The sequence below is a fragment of the Prionailurus bengalensis genome, chromosome C1, assembly GCF_016509475.1.
Source record: "Prionailurus bengalensis isolate Pbe53 chromosome C1, Fcat_Pben_1.1_paternal_pri, whole genome shotgun sequence".
NCBI classification, from domain to species: domain Eukaryota; kingdom Metazoa; phylum Chordata; class Mammalia; order Carnivora; family Felidae; genus Prionailurus; species Prionailurus bengalensis.
Window position 1 is genome coordinate 171744709 of NC_057345.1, and position 19638 is coordinate 171764346.

The window sequence follows — 19638 nt, forward strand, 5'->3', positions numbered from 1 at the left end:
GAGTGAAAAGGCCTTTAATTGAAATAATATTTCACTGTAGTATAGGTATCTAGGTAATCAGCATCTCTTTATCTTCAATACTTCTTGATAAAGAATAACTAAAATAACACGTTGTATGGAAAGTATTGATATGCCTTTTAAATCACAGCAAACTACCATTAAAGATTTGTTTAGTTCTCTGAGGTGAAGTGTGATACTAAGGACTGTACTGGCCTGGTGAAAATCCATTTATCGTTATAGAGCATTTTTATTCTGATACTTACATATTGAAGTCTTTGTATTCCAACTTAAAATAGGATTTTATTTTATATCTTCTAACATACAGAACTCAGTTATTCAAAATAGAACTGTGGCTACTAGATCCCATTAAACCCTAGCATTTGTATTTGAGTTTTATACATTTTTGTAAAAGGATTATACTTTGTTTCTTTTGAGAGGTCATTTTATTTCTGTAGACCTTCGTGGAGCATGAAGTTTGCTTTCTGACTAAAAGTACTTGTTTGCTATGTTTGGGTTTGTGTTTTTATCCAGTGTTTTATCTTACTTATCTTTATCTCCATCACATCATTTACTTAAAAAGAGCCAGGAAACCTATAAATCTATCAGACCAACACATCTATGACATAAACTTACACAATGTTACATGCCAATTATATCTCATTTTAAAAAGTATATAAAATAATAAAACAAAAAACAAACTGAACAGAAAACAGCTAGGAAAATCTAAGAAAGCAAACTCCCATATTTTTCAATGCTACAAAACACAACAGAATTGGAAACTGAGAAAGCTAGAAAAGTTACCCTGAACCAAGCCTCTTCCTAAAAGTTCAGAAAAGCTGATTTCACACAAAAATAAGTAACAAAAAACTATAGTCATGCAAAGTTGTTACACAAAATAAGAGGATAAGGAACAAAGTATCATATAGACATTGGAAGCACACCAGAAAGGCATGCCCATAATAGATAAAAACTATGACCTGGTTATTTAAAAATGACTTCTAAGATGTTTTGGGGTACCTGAGTGGCTCAGTTGGTTAAGTGTCTGATGTCAGCTCAGTTCATGATCTCGCGGTCCGAGAATTCAAGCCCCGCGTCGGGCTCTGTGCTGACAGCTCAGAGCCTGGAGCCTGCTTTAGATTCTGTGTCTCCCTCTCTGCCCTCCCCTGCTCACGCTGTCTCTCTTTCTCACTCTCTCTCTTTCTCTCTCTCTCGAAAATGAATAAATGTAAAAAAAATTTTTTAAATGACTTCTATCTTTTGAAAGTGATCCAAAGTATGAAAGAATACAAATAATCAGAATTTTTAAAATTTGGGAAAGTACTAGAAATAAAAGGAAGAATAATTTGGAAATGAAGACTAAACTAGACTAAACACAAAAGCAGGTAATGCCTTATGGGAACTAGAATGTCAAAAAGTAGGATGGCCTTAGAAATCAGAAAAGATATAAAAAGGATTTGTGGGAAAATGACAAATATTTATTTTAATTATAACAATTCTATAATGAAATATATAATATAATATAATACATATACACATATGTATGTATATATATGTATATATATGTGTATATATATAACAAATTACATGAAGAATACTTTGCTAAAAAAAATACTTGGAGCTACATATTGAAAGAAAACCCTGCCTACCAGAGAATGTTCTCCTATGTAAAAACTTCTCATTTGGCTTTAGACAAACAGCAAGTGACTTAGAAGAGCAAAACTTATATGGCACTATGCCAGGAGCAAATACTACATTTAAGATACTTGGGAGGAAAAATATGAACAAAATATTTTATTTCTAACAAAACTGATTTTGAAGTGTAAAAATTACTTCTTACATATCAGTTTGCAGGAATTCAGGAAACATGTTTTCCTTGAGTGCTTCCTGGGAAATGGACCAGAGAATGTGCTCAGATGAGCTAAATAACTGGAAAGCTGTTGACACAAAGTCTTTGGTGAGCATTAAATTTGACATCACATCATGACCAAAGTGCTGACCAGGTTCATTGCTTGAAGCTTAATCCGCTGGGTGGATTTTCCCTCATTACTTTCAAGTCCACTCGTGTCTAATATGGCATCAGTCAGTGTGGTTGGCCTTCAGCAAGCTGATCCTTCTGTGAATAAAGCCTGGATTTCCTTTCCCCTATTGGCTGATGGTAGTGAACTCCAATTAAGTCATAGATTGTGAAAGGGAGAGGTGTTCGTACCTTGGAGGTAAGTGATTTAGAGTTCTGGGCCACTTTTTCTTGAAACTTGGGAGCCTGTGGACCTGCTTGGGAGCCATCTTGAATGTACCATGGATTATTACCATGCTGGCCAGGCTGATGGCTTGGTGAATCTGACAGTACTGAGCTTTTGTGATGGGCAGCTTTGGTGACATGGTTGATATACTATGTAACTGATTAGTTACTAAGTCACTTGGTGTGGTACCCTCTCTCACTGTGGCCCCACTAAAACTTAGGAATAGGTTAAAGCATTGTCCCCATGTATTTTGTGTTGTCTCAAAAATCCAGAAGGCTGCTGAGTGCTGTAGCTTTTTTAGTGGTAGTAGGAGCAAGATACAATAATTTATTCTTTGGAGAGAGATGTCTCAGCATGCCCCAGTGGTAGAACTTCATAACTTCACCAATGTAGTAAAACTGAGTTTTTGTGCTTTACCTCCTACCAGTTGGCATACATTTGTCTTTAGAGGATGTCTTGAGTATTTGCCACTTACCTTCTTGCAGGTTTAGTGAACATGATGCCATCAATGCACACTATTTGAATAATCAAGAGTTCTCTGACTGGAAGACAGATTTGCCCACTGTTAGACAGGGGTGGGCCAGGGCTCCATTTATCACCAGACATTATGGCCTCATGCTAACAGGAACCATGAGAACATCTGGGTTCATCAGTGTCACCCTATGACCTTGTATCAGCCCCTAAAATCTCTGGATATTTCTCTTTGGTGCACTTTGAAAAATGAAGACTCTGGAGAATTGCTACTGTATATACTTGCTATGGCATTGAAAATTCCTTTCTCAGTTGGAACTTGCCTCCCATTTCATTTGGGTCTAACAGTTGAATCCTATCTGTACACTGGGCTGTGGGGTGGCTGACCTCAGTCTTCTGCATATCTGGTCTTGATCTTTTTAGATTGTATGTAAAACAAAACCTCTTTTGGCTTCCTTTCCCTTTCTCCTTTTTAAGAAACATTTAGTTGCCCAATAAGACATAAATACAGAACATTAAAATACACTTTAATGAATTATAAGGTGAATAATCTTGTAACTACCACTCATCAAGAAATAGAATCTTAACCAGCAATGTCCATATGCCCCATTCCAACCTCTATCCTCTTCTTCCCCCACAAAATTAAACACTACTATAATTGTATTTTTTGTAGGTCCAGGTAGTAGGCTTTAAAAGAGTTGGGATTTCTACCTGATGTAGAAAGCTGGTGAAAGTTAAAATTCTTAATGAGGTGGTAAGATTTTTGAATGTTAATGAAGCAAAAGTATAGCTGTTGTAACTCCAAAATCCAGTTTTGGAAATTAACTGGTTAGTAAATAAGTTGGATCAATATTATTTTAACTTACAATTTTTTTACATTTTATTTTTACTTTTTAAAAACTTACATCCAAATTAGCATGTAATGCAACAATAATTTCAGGAGTAGATTTTTTAGTGCCCCTTACCCATTTAGCCCATCCCCCCTCCCACAACTCCTCTAGTAACCCTTAGTTCTCCATATTTATGAGTCTCTTCTGTTTTGTTCCCCTCCCTGTTTTTATATTATTTTTGTTTCCCTTCCCTTATGTTAATCTGTTTTGTCTCTTAAAGTCATCATATGAGTGAAGTCATATGATTTTTGTCTTTCTCCAATTAATTTCACTTAGCATAATACCCTCCAGTTCCATCCTCGTACTTGCAAATGGCAAGATTTCATTCTTTTTGATTGCCGAGTAATACTCCATTGTGTATGTGTATGTGTGTGTATATATATATATATATATATATATATATATATATATATACATTTTCTTTATTCATTCATCCATCGATGGACATTTGGGCTCTTTCCATACTTTGGCTATTGTTGATAGTGCTGCTATAAACATGGGGTTGCATGTGTTCCTTTGAAACAGCACACCTGTATCCCATGGATAAATGCCCAGTAGTGCAATTGCTGGGTCATAGGGTAGTTCTATTTTTAGTTTTGTCAGGAACCTCCATACTGTTTTCCAGAGTGGCTGCACCAGCTTGCATTCCCTACAACAATGCAAAAGAGATCCTCTTTCTCTGCATCCTCGCCAACATCTGTTGTTGCCTGAGTTGTTAATGTTAGCCATTCTGACAGGTGTGAGGTGGTATCTCATTGTAGGTTTGATTTGTATTTCCCTGATGAGTGATGTTGAGCATTTTTTCATGTGTTGGTTGGCCATCTGGATGTCGTCTTTGGAGAAGTGTCTATTCATGTCTTTTGCCCATTTCTTCACTGAATGATTTGTTTTTTGGGTGTTGAGTTTGATAAGTTCTTTATAGATTTTGTATACTAACCCTTTATCTGATATGTCATTTGCAAATATCTTCTCCCATTCTGTCAGTTGCCTTTTAGTTTTGCTGATTGTTTCCTTCGCTGTGCAGAAGCTTTTTATTTTGATGAGGTCCCAATAGTTCATTTCTGCTTTGGCTTCCCTTGCCTCCAGAGACGTGTTGAGTAAGAAGTTGCTGCAGCCAAGATCAAAGAGGTTTTTGCCTACTTTCTCCTCGAGGATTTTGATGGCTTCCTGTCTTACATTGAGGTCTTTCACCCATTTTGAGTTTATTTTTGTGTATGGTGTAAGAAAGTGGTCCAGGTTCATTCTTCTGCATGTCGCTGTCCAGTTTTCCCAGCACCACTTGGTGAAGAGACTGTCTTTATTCCATTGGATATTCTTTGCTGCTTTGTTAAAGATTAGTTGGCCATACGTTTGTGGGTCCATTTCTGGGTTCTCTATTCTGTCCCATTGATCTGAGTGTCTGTTGATACTGTCTTGATGATTACAGCTTTGTAATACAGCTTGAAGTCTGGGATTGTGATGCCTCCTGCTTTGTTTTTCTTTTTCAAGATTGCTTTGGCTATCCATGGTCTTTTCTGGTTCCATACAAATTTTAGGATTGTTTGTTCTAGCTCTGTGAATAATACTGGTGTTATTTTGATAGGGATTGCATTGAATATGTAGATTGCGTTGGGTAGTATTGACGTTTTAACAATATTTGTTCTTCCTATCCAGGAGCATGGAATCTTTTTCCAGTTTTTTGTGTCTTCTTCAATTTCTTTCATAAGCTTTCTATAGTTTTCAGTGTATAGATTTTTCACCTCTTTGGTTAGATTTATTCCTAGGTATTTTATGGTTTTTTGTGCAACTGTAAATGGGATTGATTTATTGATTTCTCTTTCTGCTGCTTCATTGTTGGTGTATAGGAATGCAACTGATTTCTGTGCGTTGATTTTACGTCCTGCAACTTTCCTGGATTCATGAATCAATTCTAACAGTTTTTTGGTGGAATCTTTTGGGTTTTCCATATACAGTATCATGTCATCTGCGAAGAGTGAAAGTTTGACCTCCTCTTGGCCGATTTGGATGCCTTTTATTTCTTTGTGTTGTCTGATTGCAGAGGCTAAGACTTCCAATACTTTGTTGAATAACACTGGCAAGAATGGACATCCCTGTCTTGTTCCTGCCCTTAAGGGGAAACCTCTCAGTTTTTCCCCATTGAGGATGATATCAGCGTTGTGTTGTTCATATATGGCTTTTGTGTTCTTGAGGTATGCTCCTTCTATCCCTACTTTCTTAAGGATTTTTATTAAGAAAAGATGCTGTATTTTGTCAAATGCTTTCTTGGCACCTATTGAGAGGATCATATGGTTCTTGTCCTTTCTTTTATTGATGTGATGAATCACGTTAATTGTTTTGCAGATATTGAACCAGCCCTGCATCCTAGGTATAAATTCCACTTGGTTGTGGTGAATGATTTTTTTAATGTATTCTTGGAGCTGGTTGGCTAATATCTTGTTGAGTATTTTTGCATCCATGTTCATCAGGGAAATTGGTCTATAGTTCTCCTTTTTAGTGGGGTCTCTGTCTGGTTTTGGAATCAAGGTAATGCTGGCTTCATAGAAAGAGTTTGGAAGTTTTCCTTCCATTTCTATTTTTTGGAACACCTTCAAGAGAGTAGGTGTTAACTCTTCCTTAAATGTTTGGTAGAATTCCGCTGGAAAGCCATCTGGTCCTGGACTCTTGTTTTTTGGCAGATTTTTGATTACTAATTTGATTTCCTTACTGGTTATGGGTCTGTTCAAATTTTCTATTTCTTCCTGATTCAGTTTGGGTAGTGTATATGTTTCTAGGAATTTGTCCATTCCAGATTGCCCATTTTATTGGCATGTAATTACTTATAATCTCTTATTGTTTTTATATCTGCTGTGATGGTGTGATCTCTCCCCTTTCAATCTTGATTTTATTTACTTGGGTCCTTTTTCTTTTTGATCAAACTGGCTAGTGGTTTATCAATTTTTTTAGTTCTTGCAAAGAATCAGCTTCTGGTTTCATTGATCTGTTCTACTGTTTTTTTGGTTTCGATAGCATTAATTTCTGCTCTAATCTTTATTATCCTGTCTTCTGCTGGTTTTGGGTTTTATTTGCTGTTCTTTTTCCAGCTCTTTAAGGTGTAAGGTTAGGTTATATATCTGAAATCTTTCTTCCTTCTTTAGGAAGGCCTGGATTGCTATATACTTTCCTCTTATGAGCACCTTTGCTGCATCCGAGAGGTTTGGTTGTGGTGTTATCATTTTCATTGGCTTCCATATACTTTTCAATCTCCTCTTTAACTTCTTGGTTAGCACATTCATTCTTTAGTAGGATGTTCTTCAGTCTCCAAGTATTTGTTACTTTTCCAAATATTTTCTTGTGGTTGATTTCGAGTTTCATAGCGTTGTGGTCTGAATATATGCACGGTATGATCTCGATTTTTTGTACTTGCTGAGGGCTGATTTGTGTCCCAGTGTGTGGTCTATTCTGGAGAACATTCCATGTGAACTGGAGAAGAATGTATATTCTGCTGCTTTAGGATGAAATGTTCTGAATATATCTGTTAAGTCCATCTGTTCCAGTGTGTCATTCAAAGCCATTGTTTCCTTGTTGAGTTTTTGATTAGATGATCTGTCCGTTGCTGTGAGTGGGGTGTTGAAGTCTTCTACTCTTATGGTATTACTATCGATGAGTTTCTTTATGTTTGTGATTAATTGATTTATATATTTGGATGCCTTCACATTTGGCGCATAAATGTTACAATTGTTAGGTCTCCTTGGTGGATAGACCCCTTGATTATGATATAATGCCCTTCTGCATCTCTTGATACAGTCTTTATTTTAAAGTCTAGATTGATATAAGTATGGCTACCCTGGCTTTCTTTTGTTGGCCACTAACATAATAGATGGTTCTCCACCCCCTTATTTTCAATCTGAAGGTGTCTTTAGGTCTAAAGTGGGTCTCTTGTAAACAGCATATAGGTGGATCTTGTTTTCTTATCCATTCTGTTACCCTGTGTCTTGATTGGAGCATTGAGTCCATTGACGTTTAGAGTGAGTACTGAAAGCTATGAATTTATTGCTATTATGATGTTTGTAGAGGTGGAGTTTCTTTTGGTGTTCTCTGGTCCTTTCTAATCTTTGTTGCTGTTGGTATTTACTTTATTTATATATATATATATATATATATATATATATATTTTTTTTTTTTTTTTTTTTTTTTTTTTTTCATCTTTTCTTCCCTCACAGATTTCTTGCAGGGCTGGTTTAGTGGTCACAAACTCCCTTAATTTTTGTTTTCTCGGAAACTTTTTATCTCTCCTTCTATTTTGAACGATAGCCTTGCTGGATAAAGAATTCTTGGCTGTATATTTATCTGATTCAGCACACTGGATATATCCTGCTACTCCTTTCTGGCCTGCCAAGTTTCTGTGGATAGGTCTGCTGCAAATCTGATCTGTCTTCCCCTGTAGGTTAGGGACTTTTTTTTTCCCCTTGCTGCTTTCATGATTCTCTCCTTGCTTAAGTATTTTGTGAATTTGGCTATGATATGCCTTGTTTATGGTCGTTTTTTTTTTTTAATCTCATGGGAGTCCTCTGTGCTTCCTGGATTTTGATGTCTGTGTCTTTCCTCAGGTTAGGAAAGTTTTCTGCTATGATTTACTCACATAACCCTTCTACCCCTATTTCTCTCTCTTCATCTTCTGGGACCCCTGTTATTCTGATATTGTTCCTTTTTAATGAGTCACTGACTTCTCTAATTCTTAAATCGTGCTCTTTTGCCTTAATCTCCCTCTTTTTTCCTTCTACATTATCCTCTATAAGTTTGTCCTCTATATCGCTGATTGTCTGTTCTGCCTCATCCATCCTTGCCACCACTGCATCCATCTGTGATTGCAGCTCAGTTATAGCATTTTTAATTTCATTCCATTTTTTACTTCTTTTATCTCTACAGAAAAGGACTCTAATCTATTTTCGATTCCAGCTAGTATTCTTATTATCGTGATTCTAAATTCTGGTTCAGACATCTTGCTTGTACCTGTGTTGGTTAAATCCCTGGCTGTTGTTTCTCCTTGCTCTTTCTTTTGGGGTGAATTCCTTCGTTTTGTCATTTTGAAGGGAGAAAAGGAATTAATGATGTAGAAAAAATGAAATTAAAAAGAATTAAAATTTTAAAATATTAAAATTAAAAAATTAAACACACACACACACAAATTGAATAAATGATTGGTAGATCCTAAGTGTGTTTTGGTCTGAGTGTTGATAGTGGTTTGACAGATTAGAGAAAAAAAGGGGGGGAAGGAAATCGTTTGAGAATTTGAAAAAATGAATACGCTGAAGTAGACTAAAATGAGATGATGGGAGTAAAATAGAACTTAAAAAAGTTTACACAAAAGTAAAGAATATAGTGGAAAAAATTAAAGAAAATATTTTTAATAAAAACTAAAATACAAATTAATTTTTTTCTCTTTCTGTATTCAAGAAAAAGAAAAGAAAAAGAAAAAAAGGAAATCATTTGAAAATTTGAAAGTGAATACACTGTAGTAGATTAAAATAAAATGATGGAAGTAAAATAGAATTTGAAAAAATTTACATAAAAACAAAAAATATAGTAAAAAAACTAAAGAAATATTTTAATAGAAATTGAAAGTAAAAATGGAGTTTTTCTCTTTCTGCATTCAAGAAGAAGAAAAGAAACAAAAAAAAAGAAATCGTTTGAAAATTTCAAAGGTGAATACACTGAAGAACACTAAAATAACATGATGGAAGTAAAATAGAGTTTGAAAAAAATTACACAAAAGTCAAAAATATAGTAAAAAAATTAAAGAAAAATATATTTAATAAAAATTGAACATAAAAATGAATGTTTTCTCTTTCTGTATTCAAGAAAAAGAAGTTTAAAAGAGAGGGAAAAAAAAGAAATTGAATAGATAAACCTACTAACAGATTGAAGTAGGACTGAAATTACTTTGTTTTCCCCTAGAAGTCAGTCTATGTAGTGCTTAATAGTCCATAAACTAAGTGGGCGGTGAGACTCGTGTTCTTGAAGAGTGATGTTGGCCCACTTGGGCTGGACTCAGTGTAACAGCTCCACTCTCCACTAGATGGTGCTGATAGCCTACTGGGGTGGTTTTTTGTCGTGCTCATAGGGGCCTGTGCGCATGCACAGGAGCAGTGAAAATGGCGCCACCCAGCTACCCAGTCTGTTCTCCCGGATCAGCAATAGAGCACCCGTCCTCTGTCTTCAGCTTTCCTCCACTCCCTGCTTTTTCACTCTCCGTGACCAGCCCCCAGGCATTACCTCTCTCCCGAGTTTTGTCTCAGATGCGGCTGTTTTCCCCGGCCCCTTACTTCTGAAGGACTGCAGCTTTAACCTGTTCCGCCCCTCTGCAGGAGGGTCTCACTGAGCAATGGCCAAATGAGCAATGGCTGAATGTCGGCTGCACCCAGGAACGCTTGCTGGACCCTTGCTGCTGCCGGTGCCCCGAGACTGCAGCCAGGTAGCAGCCCTCCCCAGAAAAAGTTCTCAAGACAGTGTAGCAGCAGCGTTTCAGGGATTATGGAAAATCACAACACACATCTGGCACCAGGCTTCACCCTTAACAACCTTGTTCCAACACCAGCGAATGTGGCCGTTCTCTGGGGTCTGCTGGGACCAGGTGGCTTCAACAGTCTCTACCAAACGTCCTTCCAGCAGTGGAACTGCTTCTCCCCGTGTGGCCCGAGAACCTCCCGGACCCCGCTCTGTTCCTGGGGATTCGCCCTTCCCACCAGAGCACCACCAGGTATCGCGAGCTCCAGAGTTGCAGCCTTTGCGTTCCCTTGTTTACAGTCTTAATGGAATTTAAACCCTCTCCTTTCTCCTTTCTCCCTTTCTAGTTTAGCCCCTGCGGCGATTTCCAATCTTCCACTTTCTCTCCAGCTGCTTTTGGGGAGGGGTGCTTTTCCGGTATTCTCCCCCGTGACCCCCCACCAGTCTCCGCCCTCTCTCAGCTTGCAAAAGCACCTCCCTTTCTGTTCCGTCTCGCTCCCCAAGTTCACCTCTCTGTGCCGCGTGCCTGCTGAATTCTGTGCATCAGGTTGTGCAGATTGTTGTGTTAATCCTCCAATCAGTTTTCTAGGTGTGTGGATGGTTTAGTGTTGGTCTGGCTGTATTTCATGGATGCGGGACACACAAAAAACTTCCATGCTGTTCCATCATCTTGGCTCCTCTCCTACAATTTTTTTAAACTAGGTTATGATTTAAAGGGAAAGTAATCTATCTGACATAATTTTAAATAGCTTTCTAAAATGATTATCTAACTCTAAAACTTAACTTTTTGACTCAATGTCCTTACATAATTATCAGAACGTTAACTAAAAATTAATGCAGTTCAGAGAAATTGTAGTATTTGCTGGTAAATTAAAAAGTAGTGGTTAAAGTTACTGGAATTTTATTTTTTTATTGTTTATTTATTTATTTTTGAGAGAGAGAGAGAGAGAGTACAAGCAGAGAGGGGCTGTCAGTGCAAAGCCTGATGGGTTCAAACCCACAAACCATGAGATCATGATCTGAGCTGAAGTCAGAAGCTAACTGAGCCACCCAGGTGCCCCAAAGTTACTGGAATTTTAGAATTTGTTTTATACAGTGATTAAGAGCATGGATTTTGGAGTGAAACTTAAAATCCTCTCTCTGTCTACCAGCTTAGCTATTTAACCTTGGACAAGTTACTGAACCTTTTTGTGCCTCAGCTTCATCATCAATAAAATGGTAATAATAATAGTGTCTTCTTCATAGAGTTGTTAGGATTAAATGAATGAATACAGTAAATCATTTAGAACAGTGCCTGGCTGTACTAAGCACCCATTAAACATTAACCATCATTAAGTAGTTAGCAAGATTAGTTCACATGCTAGCTTATTAGCCTCATTAAAAAAAAAAAATGAATATGTGGTAGATTAAAGATGACTTCAAATTTTTGACTTTCCTGCCCTCTGAGAGACAGAATCTATTTCTCCTGTGTAGGTGTTTTTATTTGCATTTTGCTTTTTATGAAACCAATGTAGTACAGGGAAAATGATGTTATGCCAGTTTCAAAACACGTATAAGAGGACCAGCAGCTTCTACCATGGTCTCTTGAAGTCCTGATCTGCCACGCAAGAAGACTCCTGCGGGGCAGAGCTGGGAAGGGTCTGAGACCACATGGAGTGGAGAGAGACTCAGCTAAGCCCAGCCTTCCAGTTGCCCAAGGCACCAAGTATGTGAGTGAGGCTGTCACGGACCCTTCACCACAGTTCAGCTGCCAGGTCGCTATCACTGAGAGTCCATTTATAAATACACAGCAACTGGAACAGAAGGTGAGAACACATAATGTCTCTCCTAAGAACACATAGATATATACTGATAGAAATAGGACAGAAATCTAGATTCTTTACTCCAGAGTGCGGTGTTGTGGAATTATAGTGTATTTTCTTTAATATTTAGGTTGATTTTTAAATCACTTAAATTTAAGATGCACTGGAGAAGTGTTTTAAATGAATTTCCCACATTCCAGTTGTAGCTCTAGAATCAACTACTGTGTAAAAGGATATTTGAAAAGAAAGTATTAAAAACAATATAAAACCAAATTATTTTTGGCATAGAAATTATTTTTGGACATATAAAGTTAAAATCTTTATAATATGCAAAGTATTAACAAATGACTGCACACAATTGTTAATTGAATGTTTAAACATTAACGGTTGCTGAATTCTTCATATATTTTGTTTGTGGTAGCATTTAGGCATTAGCATAGGGAACGTCTTGGGAAAAAAAGGTTCCAGGTTCTGCTAACTGGGAGAAACCTCAGGGCAACTTGTTCTGGAATAGGGACATGGACTCTGGAAAGGGGCTCAAGACTGTGTTTTTTTTTTTTTTTTTTTTTAAGAGGTGGGTCAGCAAATGGGGTTTTTGGAGACTTTGGGTCATATTACCAGGTTATTTCTTGGTTAATTTGTGGAAGATATTTTATAAATTTAATTAATCTGTCACTCCTGGTTGTTTCTTATAAGCAGCTGCTAATTCTTGCAGAAACAGTTTTTGAAGTGGAATTTAAATAGGTTTTCTATTGTTGAATAAGGGGTGACTGGGTGGCTTAGTCGGTTAAGCGTCCGACTTTGGCTCAGGTCATGATCTCGCGGTCTGTGGGTTCGAGCCCCGTGTCAGGCTCTGTGTTGACAGCTCAGAGCCTGGAGCTTGTTTCAGATTCTGTGTCTCCCTCTTTCTCTGACCCTCCCCTGTTCATGCTCTCTCTCTCTCTGTCTCAAAAATAAATAAACGTTAAAAAAAAATAGGTTTTCTATTGTTGAATAAACTTCAGAAACAACTATAGATGTACCCATCTTGTAGTGACCATCAGAAGTGTCCAAAATGAAAAGGTTTTAGAGTAAAAACAAGCTGGAATATCTGAGATTAAAAGCATTAGCTATTTACGTGTTTGGAAGTACTGACCACTTCTTTTTTTACATTTTTGTTACTTTCTGCCTTTTTTTTTTTTTTTTTTGAGCCCTGGTGTTAGTCTTACTGCACATATTTACTTTAATAATAAAAGATAAAAAGTATTTTTTGGAGGGAATGAACAGGCCATTTTTCTTTTTCAAAGTTTTCTTTTGAGCCAGAATAAATGGAATATTGATAAGTTGAAACATGGAAACCTTGAGTTATGTCATTGATTTAAAAAGGAGAAATTGGTATCAAGGAGATGTAATCTGGTATTTCAAGCAGCTGTACTATAGTTTATATGACCTACAAAAAGTACGTAGAACATATACCTGTAATCCCACCCATTAGTGTTTGGAAATTTTTTCAACAACCAATTCAAGTAATAATTGAGCTCTTAATATGTGCAGGAGCCTTGGGATATATGGGATGAATAAAGACAGGCACCCACTTTTGTGGAACAAACATACCAGCAGAAAGAGGTAACAGGAAATAATCCTAGTAAATAAGTCATAGAGTAAGTTAAAAGGTAATAGGTGCTGTGGGGGAAAATGATCAGAAATGCTGGAATTTTAAGCAGCACTCATGGTAGACCTCATTCATAAGGTGAGATTTGAGCAGACTTGAAGGGGATGAGATTGTTAGGGTGGAATTTGGGGAAGAACATTCCAGGCAGAGGGAACAGCAAGAACAAAGACAGGAGTTTGCCTGGTGTGTTCAAGGAACAGCACAGGGGAAGGTTGAGTTGAGTGAGCAAAGGGAGGAATAGTAGGAAAATAGATCAGAGGTAATGAGGGCTCAGATCACATAGGATCTTCTAGACCTTAGTAAAGATTGTGACTTTTATTCTTTGTGGTAGGCAGAATAATGGCCCCGAAAGATGTCAGTGTTCCTATCCCCAGAACATGTGAATATGTTACATTACATGGCAAGGGGAACTATGCAGATAGGATTAAGGGTGTGGCCATTGATGACAGGTACGTGTAAAGATGCTCACCATCACTAATCATGAGAGATGCAAATCAAAACCACAGTGAGATAACACCTCACGCCTGTTAGAGTAACTATTATAAAAACAAGAAATAAGGGGCACCTGGGTGGCTTAGTTATGTGTCCGACTCTTGGTTTTGGCTCAGGTTATGATCTCACAGTTCATGGGATCAAGCCTCTCATGGGCCTCTTTGCTGACGGGTTGGGGGCTGATTGGGATTCTCCCTCTCTCTCTGCCCTTCCCCTGCTCATGCATGTGTGTGTTGTGTCTCAAAATAAACATTAAGGCACACACACATACACACACACACACACGAGATAAATGTTGGTGAGGATGTGGAGTAAAGGGAATCCTTGTGCACTGTTGGTGGAAATATAAATAAGCACAGCCTCTATGGAAAACAGTATGGAAGTTCCTCAAAAAATTAAAAATAGGACTACTACATGATCCAGTAATTCCACTTTTGGATATTTGTCCAAAGAAGAAAAATATACTAATTCAAAAAGATGTATGCACTCCCACGTTAATTGCAGCATAATTTACAATAGCCAAAATAGGGAAACAACCTGAGTGTCCACCAATGGATGAATGGATCGAGAAAATGTAGTATACATACACAACAGAATATCACTCAGCTGTTAAAGAATGAAATATTCTCATTTGCAACAACATGGATGTACCTTGAAGGCATGCTCAGTGAAATAAGTCAGAGAAAGATAAATACCATATGATCTCATTTATGTTTGGATTCTAAGCAAACAAGGACCAGCAGAAGAACAAAAAAAGCTCTCATAGATAACAGAGAAGAGATTGATGGTTGCCAGAGGGGAGATGTGTGGGTGGGGAGGGCAAAATGAGCGGAGGCAGTAAAAAGGTACAAACTTCCAGTTTGTACACCTGAAACTTATATGTTAATTGTACCTTAAAAAAGCCAAAAAAACAAACAAAAGGGTATGGAACTCCAGGTGGGAAGACTGTGTCTGATAATTCAGGTGGGCCCATTTTAATCATATTAGCTCTTAAACTTGGAGGAGGCCCTCCTCCCTGGAAATCAGAGAGTCTCCAGAATCTGAGAAGAGCCCTCAGCTGACAGCCAGTAGGGAAATGGAGACATAGTCCTACAGCGCGGAGAAACTGAGAAACTGAATTCTGGCAACAACCTCAGTGAACAAGGAAACAGATTTTCTCCTTAGAGCCTCCAAAAAGAGGCACATCCTTGCTGACTTCTTGACTTTGGCCTCGTGAGACCTAAGCAGAGAATGACTCATCCCAGCTCACCTGACTTCAGACCTGTGGGAACTGTAAGATAATACATTTTGCCCTGTTTTAAGCCACCAAATTTGTGATAATTTAACAGTAATAGAAAACTAAATACCCGAGTGAAACAGGAAGCGATTGGATACTTTTTAGTAGAGGAGTATCATGATATAACTTGTTTCCTTTTTATTTATATGAATTTCTGTGATCTCTTGATGACACAGGTGGTTTTTCACAATCTCTCAGCAAGGGTAATCACCTTTCACCTTTGGTACTTGAAAGCCAAGTAATTTATATTCTTGACAGTATCTTGATAGTTTGAAAAGGCTTTTACACTTTCTGAATTTCAGTGTTAATATATGTTTCTTTTTCAAGAAATCCAGATTAATATGATCTGGAACGGTTAAGTGAATTTAAAGCTATTTTACTCATTTAGGGAAAAATGATACCTATCATCTGTAGCAAAGCCAACCTGAATTATCTCTGAAGTTAATTTTAATCCTCTATTTCCTCTTCTCCTGTTTTTTTTTTTTTTTTCATTTTCTTCCCACAAACTAAATCTTTGTTAAAACCGAAGTGCTAAGGATTAAGTGAAGAATAAAAAGATACTAAGATTGTCTTTAAGCTCCTGTTTCAATGTTTCTTAACATTTGGGTATATTTTCCACAGCATTCCATTTTGGCTACCTCAAGCAGAAGCAGCACAGAAGTTTAGTGAAAGAATCCTCAGTAAATAACTATTTGTCCTCTAAATTTGCATAGAATAGTAGCTCAGTAAAACCTAGCTCCATTCAAGGTAACACGTTTCAGCTTGGGACCACAGAGCTTTTCCAATCAGCTAGAGATAGGAAGTTGTAGCTGTAGGAGAATATGACAAAAGAAAACCTCTGGGCCAACCTGCAGAAAGGCCAAAAATGGGACTTAGCAGTTACTAATAGAATGTTTCTAAAAAGAGGTTTCCTCAAAATTATCTGTATTCAGTATCTAGTATATGCAATGATGGAAGCTAATCCTCTGTTGTGCTTTTGTGTTTCAAAATAAATTGACCAACTCTGTGCACAAGAAGGCCACTAGCTTTAAAAAATAACTTAAGTGAGGGGTGCTTAGGTGGCTCAGTTGGTTAAGCGTCCGACTCTTGGTTTTCGGCCCAGGTCATGGCCTCACGATTCTTGAGTTGGAGCCCTGTGTGGGGCTCTGCGCTGACAGTACAGAACCTGCTTGGGATTCTCTCTCCCTCTCTGCCCCTCCCCCATTCACACTCTATCTCTCTCTCACAAATAAATAAACAAAAATTTGAAAAAAAAACCCTTAAGTGATAGAACTATAACATATAAGTATTCTTAGGGAGAAATTGAGAAATTTCCATGTCCCTAGAGAGAAAAGGTTAATTCTCTTTTTTTGTGTGTGGTAAAATGCTGGACACAATGTATGCACTGCTTTGACAATTCTTTCTAAACTAAAAAAGATAAAGTCACTTAACCTAAGATTAAATTCACTTAGGCATTGTAAATTGCACCAAACATCAAGGCAATTGGCTCTCGAAGGGTCAAGAAAGCCTGTTCACTTTAGCATAAAGCAAATTCTCATAGCAGCAAGTTCCTATTCCCCATGAAACCCAATCTCAATGTAACATTGTCAGATTTAAGTTAAACCTTTTAAAATATTAATGATTAATATTATGATTAATTTAGGAAAGAAAATTAGTACTATAGGTTTTGAAATATTAATGATTAATATTATGATTAATTTAGGAAAGAAAAGCTGGTACTATGCAGTGTTGAAAACCAAGGAGACTGAGGGCTTGTAAAACTTAATGTAAACTTGTTCATAATGAGTTAAGAGGCTTCACTCTGGGACTTTGTCGGGTGACTCAGAATCATTATTGTGGTGATTCAAGTCAGACCTAGTCTACGTCTACAAGTTAAGACTTTATACACCTGAAATTAATATAACACTGTATGTTAACTAACTGGAACTAAAATAAAAATTAAAAAAAAACATGCAAGTAAATTGCCCATCTTATTCAGTGTTAGGGATGCCATGTTAGTTAACATATAGTGCCATGATCAATTACCTGTGCCAAAGATAATCTAGGTCAAACTATTCTGATTACTGCTTTGCCTTTTCTACCCATCATGGCAACCATGTCAGCTCTAGCATTCCAATCTACCTAAGCCTTGGATATCTTCCTCTTCCAGTTCCCAAAAGTATTGTGGGGGGACCAACGGGAGTGGCTGAGAGCCTTTCTGGGTGTCCATGAGCTCTTTTTTTTCCATAATTCGAGGACATTGCCTTTTCTATTCTTATGTGAGTGCACAGTGAAGTTTTTCAGAGGCTACATGACATTTGATGATAATATCTCTATGATAGGTAATGGAATATGGGGGTGTGCATTCTTGTGTTTTAATTTTTATCAGTAATTTTACAGATTTTTTTACATTTACAGATGTTATCAGTAATTGCTAAGTAAAGAGGGGTCCTGAGACTAAAAAGTATGAGAACTAATGCCTTATAATATCTCAAGGAAGATCTCATTTCGACTTCATTTAGTGTGAACTACCTTTGATTGCATAGAGTTTTCTCAATTATTTTTGTATTTTTAATTTCACTGATTTATGCCACAATGCTTATTATTTCATTATTTTTGTTTGCTTTAGATTTAATTTGTTCTTTTTCTGGTTTATTCTTTTTTAATAAAACTATTTAATTTTTAAGTAATCTCTACACCCAATGTGGGGCTTGAACTCATAACCCTGAGATCAAAAGACAAATGCTCCATGAACTAAGCCAGCCAGGCATCCCTTTTTTTTCTGGTTTCTTAAGGTAGAGCTTAAATTATGGATTTTAAATCTTTGTTCTTTTTTAATACAGGCATTTGATGCTATACATTTTTCCTTAAGCACTGCTTTAGCTGTATTAAACAAATTTTGAAATATTGTATTTTAAGTTTCATTTAGTTTAAATTTGTAAATTTCTATTGCAACGCTTTTCTTTGACCTACGAGTTATTTAGATGTGTGTTGTTTACTTTTCATGTATTTGGGATTTTTTTTTTTTTCAGATATCTTTCGATTATGATTTCTATTCTGTTATGATCTGAGAAAGTACTTTTATGATTTCTTTTGTTTTAAATTTGATGAGATTTGTTTTATCACTTTGAATACGGTTTATCTTGTTGCATGTTCTGTATACACTGTATACAGAAGTATACAGTAATTGGGAATTGGCCATATATTAGAATGCTTCAGAATAGAAATGGCATGTGAAATAGCAGGTAGATCACAAAAAAGCCCAATTGTTTACTTTACATCCATATCCCTTGCAATGTGACTTTGCAGTTCCTTGCATCACAAAGCAGGGTCCCTTTCCCCTAAATCTTGGGTGGCTTAGTGAGTTGCTTTGGTCTATGGAATGAGTGGAAATGATAGCTGCAAGTCCCAAAGTTAGGCCTTAAGAACACTTGGTCTCTTCTTACTCTCTTGCAACCCCGCCATCACCCTAAAAGCAAGCCCAAGCCTAATGGAGGATGAGACAGTAGGTAGAAGAAACCAAGTCATCTTAGGTATTTGGAATCAACCCACCTGGCTTGGATCAGCAGAACTTCCTGCCTGACTCACAGCTGACTGCAAAGGTCTGAGTGAGACTAGCCCAGACCAGGGCTGCCTAGCGGACAGACTTACGAGAAACACTAAATAGTTGTTATTTTAAGATTCTAAGTTTGGGGATAACTTTGGGATAACAGCATTCTTATGACAATTGGTAATTGATAACATGCCAAGCCTCAATTTAGTTACTCAAAGTAAGTTTACATGGAAACATATAAAGACACTAAAAAAAATTACAAAGCCTTTCAAGTAATTCAATGTATCACAGATTTTGTGGTGACCAAGGGTCATTTTTCCTCCTAAAGGCACATCTCTCCCTCATCCTACCTTTGGTCAGCTACCTTCATAAAAGAGGCATCCTATTCAGTAATGCTTCTAATAATAATAAATGTTCCCCAAACAGAGACAAATGAAAGACAGTTTAATGATTAAGCGTGTGGCCTTTAGGGTCAGATTCTTCTACGCACTAGCTGTATGATCATGGGAAATGTGTATCTATCATATGGGACTGTTGAAAGAATTAGATAAATTAATGTAAGGGTGCCTGGTGGGCTCAGTCGGTTAAGTGACCAACTCTTTTTGGACTTAGGTCATGATCTCGCCTGTAGTAGGATAGAGTTCAACGTTGGGCTCCCCTCTGAGCATGGAGCCTGCTTGGGATTCTCTCCTCCCCACCCGCCGGACTTGCACTTTCTCTCTCTCTCTCTCAAAATAAATAAACTTAAAAATAATAAATAAATGGATTAATGTATAGAAAGTGCTTAAAAAAGTGTATAGT